Raw genomic sequence first — 18418 nt, 5'->3', positions numbered from 1 at the left:
AGGGCGACCTAATCTGTGTGCTCTCTGAATGTTCAACAAGGTGCCTTCTGGCATACGGAGGACCTTGGGAATGAAAGATTTGAAGAAACCAATGGGGTCTGTCCCCTCTTGTCCTTCCTCAAGGCCGTAGATACGGAGGTTGTTGCGCCTGTTATGGTTTTCAAGCTCCTCCACCTGACGCTGAAGGGTAGAGACTTGAGAATGGAGAGGAGATATCTTCGCACAATCATTTGCCAGAGATGAAAGCGATTGCTCCACAGTCGTTACCCTGTTGTCGAGCTGCGACCAGGAGTCGGTGAGAACCTGGAGTTTCGCATTAGTGTCTTCCATAAAAGGGCGCAGTGCCCGGATTTCCTCCAATAATAATTCCATCGAAACAGGAGATGATGGTTTCGGAGGTGAAGGGGGATTTTGCCTGAGGCGTTTTGTGAGAGATTTCCCAGTAGGAACTGTAGGAGCCTCAGACGCCGCCATTTTGTCTTCAGAAAGAGAAGATAAAATAGATTGAGTACGAGAAAACTCTGTAAAAATCTTCGAGTTTTTAATGAAAATATGCTTGGTAGGTGTTGCAGTCGAGTTGCCTTTAGATCTACCCATACATAGCTGCAAAGTGACTGAAGCCGAAGCTGATAAGCGTCGGAGGTCGCGGGAGAGGCAAAATGGCCGCCAAGTGAAAGTCAGTCAGAAAAGGTAGAGAAAATTACTCAAAAAATGAGCGCAGAATGTATCATATCTCCAATGAAGAAAGGAAAATGAGGATGAAGGAAAAAATCACCACAGAGTTCCAAGAAAATCATTGATACGGTGACAGAGCTCAGCCGGAGAAAAAACAAAATGGCGGTTGCAGCGCAACAATGCAGTTGCGGAACTTACATAGTTCGTAAATCCAAAATGCCGCACTACAGCGAAGCCACAAATATCAGGATAGGAGGAGTAGCTGTTCCGACGTCCTCACATCCCGGTATAAGGTGTTAGTAAGGGCTGAGCGAGTCAGGAAAGATGCCGTACACCGGACGATCCGAGGAGCCTCACTCGGACACCGCCATTCACGCCGGGCGCCAAGCCACGCCCCCGCACATAAACAATCTTAAATGGTGATTTGTATCTTCTATGTGTGCTGCTTTGTGCAGCACATATAGAAGTTGCAACTCGCTATTTTTAAAATGATTGTTCATGGGCAGGAACGGACACCTTCCGGCACACAAACAATCATGCATGGTGTTTCGTTGCTTCTACGTGTGCTGCACAATGTAGCAGAGCGGGGTAGATCCACCACTAGGCTTCTTCTTGGAGCAGACACAACATTACGTGTGTCTTTTTCCTGCTGTAACTGATGAAGCACGTTCTTACAGTTGAGTTGAGGTTGGCTTCTTACCTGGGATAATACTCCTGTAGAACCACTGTATGGTATGTTGTTGCACACATTACCATTAATTTGTAGATAGTTCTTCACACACGGTCCTAAGGAATCTTCACAGATCATTTGTGACTACCAGGCGAGAAACATGTCGACCCCCTAGGAGTAGAGTGCATTCCCAACACATTGCAGCCAGATTGTCGCCTCTCCTATATTCTTTTTAAACAGGCTAGGGTCCTCCCTGAATAAAGACATTTAGAGGAATCCCACCCCTGTTTTAATCTGCAGACTTCACTTTGACATCTACCATACTAGACTCCTTACACCCACGCCACCTATACGGCAAGGACCAAAAGATCTCCGCCAAAGATCCCCTTTATGGGTGCCCGTCAGGTATTGCAGCACCGACCCGACGAGGAGCAGGCCCATATGATGAAGCATGACACCTAGCTTGCTGGGTGTGTGAGGGCCCTAGTCCCGAAAGGAGGAATTCTTCTCCACATAGGATCTCCGTATAACCTTTCGCCATACATCACCTTCATTTGTATTCTATGACCCACTGAGGAATTCGTACTCTAATTTTCACAGTATATTAGGGCATGTACGTTTGGACCTCCCCAAAAGCCCATTGTCCCCCCTCTTTTGATTAAATATCCAGACAATTGTAATCAGGCCCTTAGTCTAGCTAAAACTGCGCAATTATTTCCTTTCAGTTTTTTTACAGTTTTTTTTTTATAGCACAAACTCGACCCAAAGGCATCAGAGCGCTTTACATGAGCACCAGATGCATTATAGATGGGAATATTAATTTTTAGGAACAAGGAGGATGAGTGATTTGCACCAATATTTCAGGATATTTGAGCCTTCCGCCAGACTTGAACCTGGTTCCCCAGCTTCAAATCCACATCCTCTCTCGTTTTGTGGTTTTTATGTTAGCTTGGCCTTCATGTACAAACATTCAACTTCCAGGGGTGGCTCCTCTGCTAAGGAGGAGGAGCGTCGCCCAACTTCCAGAGAGCGGAGAAAGGGACCAAAAAATTATAATAACAGAACATTATTATCATTTTATTTTAGTCTGCCTTAAAGGTCCATTCTAGGGTGGGGTGGGGCTGGGCTGCTGGACAACAGCAGAGGGGGAGTAGTGGCTTCACAGAAGTTCTCATAATCGTTTGGTTGGCGTCTTGGGCCGACCTAACTGTCAAGCACACTTTGCATGTTCTCCACAGGTGGTATTGTACAGCCTGGGTAGAGAACATGCCCAGCCTCCCAGTTCCTCTCAGAGCGCCAAACCATGGTGCTCAGACCAATCACAACGCTGCTGCAAGGCAGTGCCGTGATTGGCTGGGAGAGATAGGGAGCCTGAGTGCTTCCATTCCAGAGAAGAGGACTGAGGAGAAGTACCGGCTGAGTTCGTAGGTAAGACTTTTTTTATTTATTTTTTTCAATCTCCCGCTACTGTCCATTTCAGAAAATTTAAATTGTGACAAATAATGTATTACATTTTGTAGAAGTGATTGTAATTTGCGCACAACCACTTCCGAATGCATTGGCATTTAGCTTCCCAACCTATGTACTTTTAGGTCGGTTCCCATAATATCATGACGTAATGTGTCACTTTTCGACCTACCTTACTAATAAGCATGAGGAAGGTTCCACATTTGGGGGGTCATTATGATGGCGGATTCCCCGCATACTCCGGGCCGGCGGAAGCCACCGCCGGCCCGGAGTATGCGGGGAATCCGCCGAGGAGGCCTGAAAGACCCACCGCCAAATTAGGATGGCTGGTGGGTCTCACAATCTGTCCTCCACTTTTCCGCCGCGGTCGGAAGGCGACCACGGCGGAAAAGCACTAACATGGCTGGCGGTGTCTATCAGACACCGCCAGCCATATTAGGATGTAGGGAAAGTAATGCTTTTCCACGGCGGCTTTTCCGCCGTGGAAAAGCATACAGACATTCACTTTGGGGGCCCGTTGTGGGCCCCCTGGGTGAAGGTTGCGTGGGGGGTGCACATGGGGGGTACTTATGGTACCCCCCTGCCTTTGCGTGCACGAAGCGGCAGGCACCGCGCGGTGCCTGCCGCTTTGTGCATGCAAATGCACTGCTTTCATTTTTTACATTGCGGCGGGTGCTGCTTCAAGCAGCACCCGCCGCAATGTAAAACATACAGGATGTGACCGCCAGGGTGGCGGTCACATCCTAATTGCCATGGAGGGATCACCGCTGCCCATGCGGACGGTCCCTCCTACTCAGGGGTGGCGGACGGATGCAAGTCCGTCCGCCATCCTAATCAACCCCTTAGTCTTAGTGACATTTTCTACATTCACGGGTATTGTGGCCTACTGTGGTCAGCAGATCACCATGTTTGTGATTATTTTTATCTAAGGCAACCTTTTTTCTTTTTTTTCTTTAAATGCAATCAGTTTTCCCTAAAGAAAAATAGTATGCATTTAAAAAAAAATTGTATTACATTTTTTAATGCAGGTCGTTTTCCTTAAATTTTTATTTATTATTTTTTATTTTAAGAGTTTTATATAGCGCTAGCTTGACACGTAGGTATCAGAATGCTTTACATACACACTGTAAAAACAGAAGGAAATTGCATTACATAGTAGGAAGGCAGTAAGGAAGCAAAACAGAGATAAAATATACAACATGAAAAATAGGTAAAAAGTGCAGGGGAGGGAGAGAAAACAAACGAAGGTGGCTAACACAGTCTGGTTACCAACTATCCTTGAATGTCAAGAGAGAGAGGAGTCAACTTGGATATTGAAGTCTAGGTTAGTTGATGTTGTTCAGGAAAGTATTTGTTAAGGAGATGGAGTTTCAGGTCCCTTTTGAAACAGGAGAAGGAGGGTTTAAATCTGAGGACTCTAGGGAGAGTGTTCCACATCCTGGAAGCGTTGTCAGAAAACGGTCGGTACTGGGTTGTTTTCTTTTTCAGTTTTGGAGGGATAAAAAGGAGTTTGTTGGAGCTTCTCAGAGTTCTGGATTGACCTGCTCTTACCAGTTTGTTGTTCAGGTAGTTGGAGGCCTTAGAGTGAAGGGTTTTGTGTGTGATGCAGGCCAGCTTGTAAATACACCTCCCTTCCATGGGAAGCCAGTTGAGGGAGGATGAAAACACGATGCATTTAAAAAAAATCCCAAATTACACAAACCTGTTTAAGGAACAGGCGGTAGTCCAACGGACTACTGCTTACTCCAAAAAAACATTTAAGCCAACAATTAAAAAGGGGAAGGAGACCATTGGCGACCCCTTTCCATTTGCGAATGGCTTTCCACCTCCTTTCTCATGGTGGTAAAATAATAATTTTTTTCAACTGGATGTCTGCCTCAAAACAATATTACATAACTTAAGGAATTGGTGTCTGAAAGAGAAGCCCTTAAAATGCCCCTTTCAAGTTTCAAGTTTATTTTATTTGTTTGATTAATTAAAATCTTACAAAAAAGCAGCTAAAACTTCACCAATTTTTAAAGTTATAAAACAATTGATTTTTCAATTAATTTCCAAATAGTTAAATATATATCATACACATTTAATTATCTAATAGTAGGACTTTTACTAATATTTCAAAAACGGTATTATATAAAATCCATATTCACATAGTCAGTTGTTTAGTCAAACTAAAGCCTCCAATTTTTTTCTGTACAGCACAAAGGAATTTGACAAGTGCAGAACTCATTGGCAGATCTTCTGGATTTAGACTTGCAATCAGGGCCTGTCTACATGTCCTTACACCACGCATGTTAAACATTCTTTTAAGCATAGTTTTTCTTTCGATTTCCAGTCCGGACAAAGACACAATAGATATAAAATGACCCTTTCAAATACCAATTGGACATGTATTTCCAAACCCAAATTGTGATTTGTTGACTTGTTACCAAATCACAATATAGGCTTTTTTAATACAAAAAAATGCTATTTTGCAGTCTCAGAGGCTCAGATTTTCCAACCATAAATTAGCATTGTACATGCGAGCCTTTATTCTTTGTTACACATTCCTTTAGCCTGGGGCCTTTGGTTCACTGAGGATTATTGCTAAATTGGATGTTGTCAAGTGGTTTGGTGGGATGGCTGAGTGTGTGCTGCTTCTATAAACATTACAGAGAGAAGACTACATTCCTTTTGTTAGAAATTGGGTCTCTAGTTGGCAGAGGTATGTGCATTGTACAAGTAGGGATCACAGTCCCAGTCAGGGTAAGCTAGATGCACACTAAAAGATAACCTGTGCTCACACTCTTGGAGCTTGGCATACGGTAGTCAGACTTATCTAAAGAGGCAGTGTGTAAAGTATTTGCGCAATACACACACAGAAACACAATGAAAACACCACAAAGATACTCCACATAGGTTTAGAAAAATAGAAACTTATGTTATGAGTAAAATAGGAGCGAAACAACAAAAATCCAATAAGTAGAACTGGGGTATGTAATTTTTAAAAATAAATCAAAAAGAAGTGCTTAGAAGTCAATAGCGCTTAGGGTTTACTTGAGGTTGTGCTGGATCAGGGCAAATCCAAAGTAAATGTTGACGGCAATAGAGGGCAGGCCGGCTACAGGACTCATACAGGTCCCGCTGAGAAAGTACATGAGATGGCGCAATCGTCAACGTCGAAGACTCCATGTGAGAAATCGAGGAGGTGCCAAGTTGATCCCATGGATGGAGGCGAAGCTCCAGCGATGATCCGCGCAGTTGATGAAGGCTTCAACATCGAATCCCTTTGTCGGTGCTGCATCATCGCCGAGCCACGTAGTCTGGCAAAGTGACTTCACCCATTGGCACCAGCGTCGGTGTCGAAGGGGAATGTGTCAGTTCCGATCTGCACAAAGTCGTCACTGCATCGATTTTGATGGTTTTGGACAGCAGAAATCATCTTTCAAGGGCAAAGGACCTGTTTGGCTCCCCTTGGCATGGCAGGACTCACAAATGGGAGAGTCTGGCTCCGTTGCAGAGTTGAAGGAAGTCTTTGATGGGCCTGGCCCTTCAGAACAGGGGGCAGGCCAGCAAGTCCTTTGGAGTCACTCTGAGTTCAAGTGAGATGAGTCCAGTCCTTGTCCTCAGCAGGGCACTCAGAAAAGTAGAAAGCAGCTCCTTCAGAGCAGCAGTCAGACAGAATAGCAATCCTTGTAGCACAGCAGTCCTTACTCCTGGCAGAGTTCTTCACAGGTCCAGTAGTGCCCCAGTACGTATACCCAAATGTGCCTTTGAAGTGGAGTTTACTTCAAAGCAGGTCCCTGAAGTTCACAGGTATCCTTTCAAACAAGTCCTGTTAGGTGTAAGTGTCAGTTCCCCTCCCTCTTTCTGCACAGGAAGAGCAATCAGAATGTAAAGGAATGCAGATGAGTTCTCTGTCACATCCACCATTCCTGTGTTTGTGGCTGTGTAGAGGGAATGCACAAAGTGCAGCTGTCACTCATCCCAGACGTTTATTGGAAATGGCTGCGAGGCATACAGAGCAGTACAATATGAGAAATGCCCACTTTCTAAAAGCTGCACTTCTAAAACAGTAATTTTGAATCCAGCTTTACCAGTAAAGAGGGTTTATCATTACCAATTCAAAGATATAAAACATGATGTAGCAACTCCTTTCTAATCAGGTATTTTAGCTTACATGTGTTTTAAGGAATTCCCAATGCTAGCCTATGAGAGGAGTAGGCCTCACAGTATTGAAAAAAAGAATGTAGCTGTTCTCACTACCAGAACATGTAAAACTTAAAAGTACATGTCCTACCTTTTAGCCACACAGCACCCTGCCCTTAGGGCTACCTAGGGGTTACGTTGGGGTTGAATTATGTGTAATAAAAGTGGAGTTCAAGGCATAGCAAGTGGTTTTAAAAGCCAAGTTGAGGTGACAGTAAAGTGCACACACAGGCCTTGCAATGGCAAGCCTGAGACAGGGTTGAAAGTCCTTCTTGTATGGGAGGCACAACCAATGCGCCAGGCCCACTAGTAGCATTTAGATTACAGGCCCTGGGTACATGGTATACCACTTCACCAGAGACTTATAAGTTATATAAATGCACCACTTGTGTATACACCAATGTTACCCTGTTTTGGGAAGACGTACATGTACTTTAGCACTGGTCAGCAGTGGTAAAGTGATCAGAGTCCTAAGGCCAACAAAAAGAACTCAGCACAAAGGAGGAGGAGGAAGGTAAAACATCTGGAGTGACCCTCCAGAGAGGACCATTTCCCAACACCTTTGTCCTTCATTTAACAGATACCACAGGGAAGTCAAATCAGGAAGGGTTTTGTGCAAAGACTATATGAGGTAGGATTTAATCTAACCCTTAATTTGGATAGGATTGACTACAACTACATTGAGCTTAATAAACAAGCAGCGATGGGCATATATGAGAGGCTTACCAACAAAGTTCATATGAGCAGAATTTTAAATTGAGCATCTGAGGAATTGTTAGAAATAACAGGCATATGGAAGGATGTGTGTTAGACTTGGCATCTTTTGGCATGTTTCCCCTGAGATTTTGCTTCCTGCCCTCCCGGTTTTGACTCTGTTTTTGCCAGCTTAGTGTTTCTGCACACTTTTCTCACTGCTGATCAGTGGTAAAGTGCAAGTGCTGCACCTGTGGTAAAATGTGTTATGGATTGGTGTTTCTGTGATTGGCTTATTTGATTTATCTGTCAGTCGCTAGTAAAGTGCACTGAGGGTGTCAGGGCCTGTAAATCAAATGCTGTTGGTGGGCTGCAGCACTGGATTGTGCCTTCTACACAAACAGCCCATAAATGTAACTCCGGCCTGCCATTGCAGAACCTGTGTGCAGTCTGGTACTGCCATGTCGATTTGGCAAGTTCACCCACTTGCCAGGCCCTAACCTTTCCTTCTCTTACATGTCAGTCATTGCTAAGGTAGGCCCAAGGTACCGCTGTGGGCAGGGTGTAGTGTATGTGAAAGGTAGGACATGACCTGGTGTATGTGGCATGTCCTGATAGTGAATTACTGCCAATTTCGTTTTTCACTATTGCAAGGCTACCGGTTCCCCATAGGACAGAATGGGGAGTTTGTTTATAACATGTAATACACATAACTGATCCTGAGAACTAGGAAGGAAAACAAAGTTTAGTAAGCCTGAATTCAGAATCTAAAGATGCATCTTTTAGAGAAGGCCATTTTTGCATTCTGTGTTTGAAAATACCTCTTTTAGAATGTAGGTATTCTCTTGCCTAACCTAACCACCCAGTGTGCCTCTGCTGGGTTTGTGGATTGATTGTCTGGGTTTTAGAGGATGGGGGCTGGGGAGCAGGAGGGGCTCCGGATAATATAGGTGGGTCAGAAAAGGGCTGAATAGACCTGGGCTGCATTTAGAGTAGGGGGAGGAGATTTCCTTGCACCTGAATGGGCCTGGTCTACCTCTGACAATGCCATCTCCACCTCCTGCCAGGAAATCACCCTAGAGAGGGCAGAACTGGTTCTGCCTGGGCACAGACACTCTCTGCATGACAGGAAAAAGGATTTTGTGGTATAAATATTGGGGACCAAACCCACGAACTGTAGAACTCTTTTGGACCAAGAAGACTGCCAAGAAGAAGAGCTGGAGAAGCTATGAGGAGAAACTACCACTTTGCTGTGTTGGCCTGCAGTGGCTGCTTCTGTCTTGAGCAGTGAAAGGACTGGACTGAACTTTCTGCAATCTACTTTTGTGAGTTTCTCCAAGGGCTTGAGGTAGAGCTTGCCCCCTGTTCAAGAAGTCTCAGGAACAGCAAAGACTTCAAGTTCTTCTGCCCTCAGCACTGGGGACTGTGTATTTTGTGCTGCAACAGAAGAAAAAGCAACCCAATGCCGTCTATGTTACCACTTCCGACTCCATGTCCTGAAGGCATCGCAGAGGGCACCGCCGCAATGCTACACCATGACCCTGGTCTCACCGACAACACCTGCTGATGCCGCCACTGAGCCGTTGCTTTCACCCTGACCTGTGAGTACCGCACTCCGCATCGCCTCACTTCACAACGCCCCCTTGGTAGCCCCGACAACACCACTCCACGCCAAAATCGATGCCGCTCCTTGGACCGTGGTCCGAGGGCACCGCTCGTAAGCTACACGACGCACCACCTCATTCCGCACTGCAGCCTTGGTCTACCGACGTCGGTGCCATCGACTCCAGTTCGTCAGCCAATGACAGCGCTTCAGCAACGACTCCACCTCTGCTTGCACCGTGACCTGACAGCACCACGACGAGCACTGCATCACTTTGCACGGCGACCCTGGTCTCACAGATGATGCTCGCTATCTGACGCTGCCACTGAGCAGCTTCTCGTGACCTGAGGGCATTGCACGCTGCACCGCTGCACTCCGCACCGCAGCACCCAATGCTGCCAACACCAGCGCTCCTGACTTCAACTGCAACGCGTGTGACTTCAAGGACCCGACGACTCCTGCATCGACCTCCGGAACCGACATGTGCAGGTGCCATGCTTTTAGAAGCTCAACGAGAGTTCGCCAACGCTCTACATTTCTAAAGGTACTGTTTTGCGGGTCTTCCCGACACCGTAGTTGGCCAGCAACGCCGCGGTCACCCAGAACTGTTTGGATTTGTGTGTTCACCATACTGTGATAGCCCCAGAAGGAGCTATCGACTTCAGGGAACTGTTTTTCAAGGTTATTTTGATAACTGAAGATTTCTAAGTACTGTATTGGGGATTTTTATCATTTTTGGTCTTGTATATATTGGATATTTTTCTAAACTGGTTTGGTGTCCTTTTGTAGTGCTTACACTGTATTACTGTTGGTTATGATCAAATGCTTTACACACTGCCTCTAAGATAAGCCTGACTGCTCGTGCCAAGCTACCAAGGGGGTGAGCATGGGTTATTTTAAGAGTGTAACTCCCTTATCCTGACTAGAAGCAAGGTGTCCCTACTTGGACAAGGTGCAAACCATTGCCAACTAGAGACCCCCATCTCTACCAATGTGAAACAATCAGCAAAGCAGGCAAAGTTAGTAACAGTGGGTATATACATGGAAGGTTGCCAATAATTATCCTATCAGTCAGCATCTGAAATGATGAGTATGTCTCTCAGGATTACACCAATAAGTTAATGAATCGGGGGGCGTGGCCAACTGCCGAGCATGGCGGCTGCTTGAAACGGGAGCTCCTTGAGGCATAGCGGCCCGCACCAACATCCGCACACATATCCGTAGTATCGCCCGCCCGAAGGAGCGGCATCGGCTCGAGGACTCGAGCGGCGTTCACTGATCCGCCCCCGGTGAGAATCGGGCACTGGGAGGTGCTCCGTTCCGCGGCGGACTTCTGGGGCCTCTGCCTACACGGCAGCACCGACCTGGCGTGACTGGAGGATCCGGGCGGAAGTCCGACCTGATCGGCTGGGAAGCGGCGGCATCAACCGGCCCCTACAATACTCCGGAAAAAAGAAAGTGCTCCGTGGCTCCACGTAACCAGCATGAGCCCTGTGGAAGCGAGAAAGACTGCCGCTTGAGGAACAGGCTGCGTACATCACTCAAGCGCGGAGCAAACACCATCGAAGGCGGGGACGTCCCTGTACATCGGCGGCACCATACTGGGTTGCGCAGAGGATCAGGTGTGTTGCTCCCACTGCGGGGTAAGACCGAGTGCGCCGGGGATCCTGCCGCCCACCCGCAGCACCGTAAATCGGACTCGCGCCCAAGACAACCGAAAAGGCAAACATAGACCCCTGATTTACAACGTACAGAAACTGTCTTGCTGGGACGTCCGTGGTGGGGGCTGCCCTGCCGGACGGAACCGTAACTGATCGAGTGATTCCGCCCTGGCGCGGCTGCTCTGCTACGCAGGGGGAATCGAACGCTAACTGCAGGGTGCTTCCTCCCCGGGGACCGCTGGAGACACGACACAGCGGCGCAGCGAGGCACGTTCCAAAGATAACGAAGGGGCAAGAACTCGGCACTGAAACTGGCCACCTGGCAGTTGCGGCCCCCGGCCGAGAAATACTGGGGCCCTATGAATAGCAGATCAAGCCCTTGAAGTCAATAGGGCACCTACCTGACCACGTACAGCCTGACGACAAAGGGACCACGCGGCCCATTGACGAGTAGCGCTAGAATCGCCGCGGAAAGAGTGCTGCACAATCACAAGCACATCGCCATGGCCGGCAAAGGCGCAAAAAATACGGCGACACAATCGAAACTTGAAAAATTTGCTTATAATCAACGTGGACAATCTCAGGGGAGCGGACGCCAATCCACTGGTGCGACTCCAGATGTAGAAGGGGCCGGAAAGGTAACCCTGGAAGACATTATGAAAACCCTCACCGAGGTTCAAGCGACAGTGGGTACTATTTCCTCCGAAGTTAACCTGCTAAGAGCGGACTTTAAAAAGATGTCAGAAAGGGTGTCGCAAGTGGAGGTGGTTACAAAGTCACTCATTGAGGACACTTCGGACCTACAGGTGGCGATGGAGCGAATGGAAAAAGTCACAAAGCAACTGCAAGAAAAGCTGGATGATCAGGAAGGACGCTCCCTGAGGAACAACGTCCGCATCCTAGGTATTCCAGAAACGGAGGGGAAAGGTGCCATGGATCTATACATTGAAGACCTTATCAAGACCAAGCTACAACCTAAAGGCCTGTCCAACTTTTTCTCTGTTGAAAGGGCACACCGGGTCCCTGGAGGGACAGCCAAGCCGGGTGCCACGCCACAGCCTGTGCTGGCTAGACTATTTAACTTTAGAGATCGAGACGCCATTTTGCAAGCAGCGAGCGTTGCACCGCCGGTAAAAATTCAGAACTCGACTCTGGCATTCTTTCCGGACTACACGGCAGAGGTGGCCAGGCGCCGGAAATCCTTCACTGAAGTGAAAAAGACGCTGCGCGACAAGGGCCTGCCCTACTCGATGCTTTTCCCTGCCAAATTGCAAATTGTGGCCGAGGGAAAAACGTGTTTTTTTGACACGCCAGAGGTGGCACGAGAATGGCTTTATGGATGGCGACAGGTGGGCCAACCCCAACGCCAGCTCAGGGACCGCAGGAACCAACGTAACGGAGGGCCGACGGAACATCAGTCCAATAGCCCCACGATCGAAGAAGGAGCCACGGGGCTGGACTCTGATCTTGAGAGGGATCCACTCGATTCAGGTCGACCTGTGAGGGTTTGATTAGTCTTGCTGCATATGAACAACATGCTTGTAGCCGCTGGGACTTCGAAGCTGGTGGAGCTGAGTAGGGCAGGCATTGGCCGGTGCCTGTAGGGGACTCACCAACCCCACGAGCAAGTAAGATAGATAGGGTTGGGTTTAAGCACTCTGCCAAGTTGGGGATGCGGGCGGGACTTCGTCCGTGGAGCAGGGGAGCAGGGAGGGGGTGGGGGGGAAAAGTTGTAATGTTACAGTTATTGTTACTAGTCATCACTACTTGTATGCGGGACACAGTCGCACTGCTAGCCATCCACTCCTGGTACACCGGCGCACGCCATTGCTTAAGGGGTACACCACACTGCCACACTTCAGTATTACTGGTCTTGAATCCAGATGGCACAGCAAGAGCGAATTGCACCCACTGAGGGCGCCACTGTGATGGCACCGGTACCCCCACTAAAACTGCTTACGTGGAACGTCAGAGGACTGGGAGATAAAATTAAAAGGGGGTTGGTACTGCAGACCATCAAACGCCATAAGCCTGAGCTGGTCCTGCAAAGAAACACACCTAGCGGGGGCTACATGCAAGGCTCTAGATAGACGCGGGTATTCCATGGCAGTACACGCTGAATTCACTACGGGTTCCAGGGGCACTGGGATACTCCTTAAGAAAAACTCATCCTTTCTAGTCGATAAACACAAAGTGGACGATCAGGGACGCTTTGCGGCGCTATCTGGCCAGTGGGAGGGAAGAACCCTCAATGTGGTGTCCGTGTACATCCCCCCGGCGCTACACACTACAGCATTGCCGGCACTTGGACAATTTCTCATTGATCTCCCAGAGGGTGATGTGATCGTTGGGGGGGACTTCAATGCTATAACAGACCCCTTGCTGGATACCTTTCCCGTACGAGACCGCCCGAGGGGGGCGGTTGTGCTTCCTGGCTTCCTGAACGCTCTGGGCCTCACAGATGTCTGGCGCCAGCTGAACTCCACGGCAACTCAATACACGCACTACTCCTCCACACATAACAGCCTCTCACGTATTGATTTCTTCTTCTTTATAGGGGTGGGACTGGGCTCTGTAGATAAGCTGGAAATTCTACCCCGTGGCATATCTGATCACTCCCCAATATCCCTCCACCTTACCACCAGAGAGAAGAAGCGCGCCAGAATATACCCAATATATCCCAATTATTTACAGATCCCGGGTGTCAGAAAGAAACTCAAACTGGCCACAACACACTACTTTAGTGAAAATATGGGAACGGTCTCCTCGCCCTCGGTGCTCTGGGAGGCGTACAAAACAGTCCTACGTGGCGCAGCCATAGCGGCAATCACAGGGCACAAAAGAGACTCCAGGAATGAACTCACAAACTTAGAATTGGCACTTCATACTGCAAACACCGCCCACATGTCAGACCCCACCCCTGAAACCACACATGCGCTACACCTCCGACAGCAGCAACATCAGGCTCATCTCACAACGATTACTATAGGGCACTTAGCAAACACCGCACAAAGAATATATGACGTGGGAGATAAGGCCGGGAGAATGCTGGCCTGGTTGGACAAGCGGGGCGGTAGTCACAAAGGGATACAGAGATTATACGATCATGAGGGCCGACTGCAAACACACCCTGACCGCATAGTACGCACCTTAGCACGCCACTATCAGGAGATATATACCCCGGTACGAACTGTCACGGAACAGGAAGCGCTGGCCTCACTAGAACACATTACTATCCCCGTGCTTTCACAAGAATCACAGCAGGAACTAGAAACAGACTTGACAGGGGATGAAATCCAGTTGGCGATACAGGCGTTACAATCCGGCAAAGCACTGGGGCCCAATGGGATACCAGTAGAGTGGTACAAAGCGACAGCCACCGTGCTATCCAAACCACTGTTGGATATGTACACTGAGAGTGTAAAGAGGGCGATGCTTCCACTCGACCAACGCACGGCCACGATCGTGGCCATCCCTAAACCAGCCAAGCCACCGACTGCATGCACCTCCTACCGACCCATTTCCTTGCTCAACATTGAAGCGAAGATTTTGGCGAAACTCCTGGCCAGTCGCCTGACCAAGCACCTACACACCCTGATACACCCTGATACACCCTGATACACCCCGATCAGTCGGGTTTCATGCCCCACAGGAGCACAGCAATGAACCTAAGGAGGGTACATGGGGTGATGGCACGGGCACACCTACTTCCAAACCAAGCTGTGATCCTATCCCTAGACGCCAAAATGGCGTTCGACCTGGTGGAATGGGAATATCTGTTCGCTGTCCTGACCCGGATGGGCTTCGGCCCAAACTATCTTGCATGGGTGCGATTGCTTTATACATCACCGGTTGCCCAGGTAGTTGCAAATGGTCACATTTCGCCAACGTTCCCACTGGGGCGCGGTACTAGACAAGGGTGCCCGCTGTCGCCCCTTCTCTTTGCATTGGTGCTCGAACCGTTGGCAATCCTGCTCAGAGCAACACCACTGTTTCGAGGCATCACCTGGGAGGAGGGCTGGGAAGATAAGGTCTCCTTATATGCAGACGACATGCTGATATACATGGTCGATCCAAACGAGGGGATCCCTGCCTTATTGGCTCTGTGCGATGGGCATGGCAAGGCGTCAGGGTACACCCTGAATTGGTCCAAATCAATAATATACGTGCTCAAAGGCCCGGACCCAGTATTGCAGGACGACTGTCCCCTAAAGATAGTGACCACCTCCTTTAAATATCTGGGAATATACATTACTACTGATGCCACGGAATTTTATACCCAAAACTTGCTGCCGCCTCTGGCGCGCCTACGTGCAGACGTTAAATACTGGGCTACACTGCCGCTGACCCTACTTGGACGGGCGGCGCTGTACAAAATGATGGCTCTCCCGAGGTTTCTATATGTGCTTGAGAATTCCCCATATTTGGTAAGCCCGCGATACTTCAGACGAGTCGCTGCACTAATATCCAGCCTGCTGTGGAGCAACGGCCCGGCCCGAATAGCACATGACAAATTAGTAAAAAGCTGGTATGAAGGGGGGATTGCATTGCCTAATCTCCAATTATATTATTGGGCGTCCCAACTTAAAATAATTAATCACTGGATTCACATCCCGCTGGGAGACCCCGCATACAAGGTGGATTGGTCACAGCTGGGGACGGACGGCATGCTCTCAGTGCTGTATAACTACTCACAAGTTAAGACCCTACTCGGTCCGACGTTTCACACGGCGTCGTTATGGCACACTGCACAATCTCGGTTGGGCTGGAAGGGGAAAATCACCAGATTAACGCCGTTATGGGACGCTAGAGCACTGGGCAACTTAAGGTCCTGTAAAGGGTTCGCACAATGGGACACCATAGGAATTTCGGTGGTGGGAGACCTTTGGAACAATGACACAGTAGTTGCATTTTCACAACTCCAACAACAATATGGTTTGAGCCCCACTGAAACATTCAGTTATGTGCAAATCCGACACGCCCTACTAAAGGCAATTCCACCTGACACCACACTCCCAGACTCGTCCCCACTGGAGGACAGATTACTGACAGACTTTATGGAGCAAAAGGCAACCTCTCTCACGTATAAAAAACTGGTAAACAACCTGCCAGACCCCACACAGAAACTTAAAGAGAAATGGATTGGGGAACTAGGCGACATGGATGATACAGAGTGGAATGAGGCGCTTGCATCCCCAAGGGAGGTAGGCATATCGGCCAGGTTCCGATTAGTGCAGCTCAAGATTTTACACCGCACTTATTACACCAGAACACTTCTTCATAAAATACAGAGGGCACCACATCCATACTGCCTCAGGGGTTGCGGGAGGAAGGAACTCTGCTGCACACGCTATGGGAATGCCCTCAAATCCAGGACATCTGGAAGCAAATTATGCGCACAGTCTCCCAGGCCATTGAAATGTCGATCCTGCCTGAACCCCGTAAATGCCTATTGAACATTTGGGAACCTACTGACCTGGACAGGTATGGCCAGCTATGGGTCACGTTGGCTGTGACAGTGGCCAAGCGAGACATTGCACAAAAATGGGGTGCCCCGGAACTACCTACGGTGGCTGGATGGATCAGGAATATGGACCTCCTAATGATAAAGGAGAGGGCGGTGTACGTGCTACGGGCATGCCCCCGTAAATGGAATAAGGTATGGACACCATGGAACAAGTATAGGGGAGAACCATGTGAACCCTTACCGGAAGGCGAGGGCTCGGACTCGGAGGAGGACGAGGACTAATAAGTGTGGGGTTACAAGCTGGAATCTGGGGTGCACCGAAAGGATGTAGGAATGCAAAACTTCTTTAGTACAGTGCTGAACATGTGCAATGGCTGGCAAATGACTGTAAAAGGGCATAATCCGATGCCAAGTGATGACACTAGTTGGGTTTTATTGTTTACCTGTTTTTGAAACTTGAATTTGTTACGAAGTACTAAGTATACCAAAAGGGAGCTGATCACGAGGTAACAAGTGGGAATGATATAAGAAGGTGACACAATCTATGTATGATAATTGCTCCTCACTGTTACATGTCCAAATTAAGGACACAAATGCCATAGGTTGAAACGCAAAATGTTTTATCCATCTCTGTCGATGATAAATACTAATGGTATGCAAATGTGATATACATATGTCTATGTACTTATATCTCTTGCCATCCTGACAATAAAGATTTTTCAAAAAAAATAAGTTAATGAATCATAAGATGACCAGGACCATGTGAGGTAGGGTTTAATGGAATAATTGTTTCAGAACTGGTTCCCAGCAACAGTCATATTAAGCAGGATAACCAACAAAGACCATATAAGGGAGGTATTGCAACATTGAAAATATAAGGCAACATAGAAAATAATGAACCTACCAAGACTATCAGGGTTTAGCAACTCAATGTTAGAAGAACAAAAGAAAATATCACCAAACTGACCGTCATGGTCATCTTTCATATTCCTAATGGCAAATATACAGGCACACTTATACAAATGTATTCACACACACACACACATATAGCCACACACACCTACCGACCATTGCCACAGACACTTAGTACTAGGGCCAACCAAATGCAGACCTTCATTCATGCAACCTCCCACATACCCAACTGCCATTACCCACACACACCTCACCTGCAGCTCCAACAAACAGATCCTTCTGCACACACTCAGACCCTTAACAAAATACAGAACCGCAATACATGAATAGAGCCCTCGTGCATATAGACTCCTTCATACAGATAGACCCCCAAGCACAGATTAACTGGGGCAAATGGAGCTACAACCTTCACTTATGCACAGCTTGACCCTAAAATAGCAACGACAAACAGACACAAAGAAACATAGTTCAGTCATTCCTCTTTCTCAAGCGCCATTCACCAGTCATGCTGCCCATGGATCTAAGCTCCTTGAAGAGTTAGGCACTCCCATTATTAGGTCCTTCTGTAGGTCTTCTTTTTGGCCCAAGATAGATGGCAAGGCATATGCAAAGATAAAAATAGTGCTGGCATTGATAGTTGTGCCTGTAAAGTGGAGACACTGAGATGTGAGATTGTCACATCCTGTGGGTGGGAAGGAGTGGGAGGGAGGGAACAAAAGGACTTAATGAAGGGAGTTCTTGGGGCTGGATGTCCTTTTGTGATCCTCAAGATTAACTTAGTGGTGTTCAGGTTTCTCTACAGAGAGGGAGTAGTGCATAGGATCCAGGCTGGAAGGAGGTCAGAGAGATCAGTGTTGGTGTGAGGCTGAGTAAGAGTAGAACAGTGTGCATCCTCTGTATTTGGCATCTATACTGGCATCTTAACACCTTGCTACATATGTAATACATGTTCAGTTATCTGGAAAGAGCAGCCTAGTCTTGTGCACTAAAGTTAAAATTCTCTACCCCCCTCTCTCTCTTGGCCATTCTCTCCAAAGAAGAAAGGGATCTAAGCTGCTACACTACCGCACTTGCACTTAAATGTG

This window comes from Lissotriton vulgaris, chromosome 7, assembly GCF_964263255.1.
Source record: "Lissotriton vulgaris chromosome 7, aLisVul1.2, whole genome shotgun sequence".
Taxonomy (NCBI): Eukaryota; Metazoa; Chordata; class Amphibia; order Caudata; family Salamandridae; genus Lissotriton; species Lissotriton vulgaris.
The sequence above is the reverse complement of the archived record's forward strand: the minus strand, read 5'-3'. Positions refer to the sequence as shown.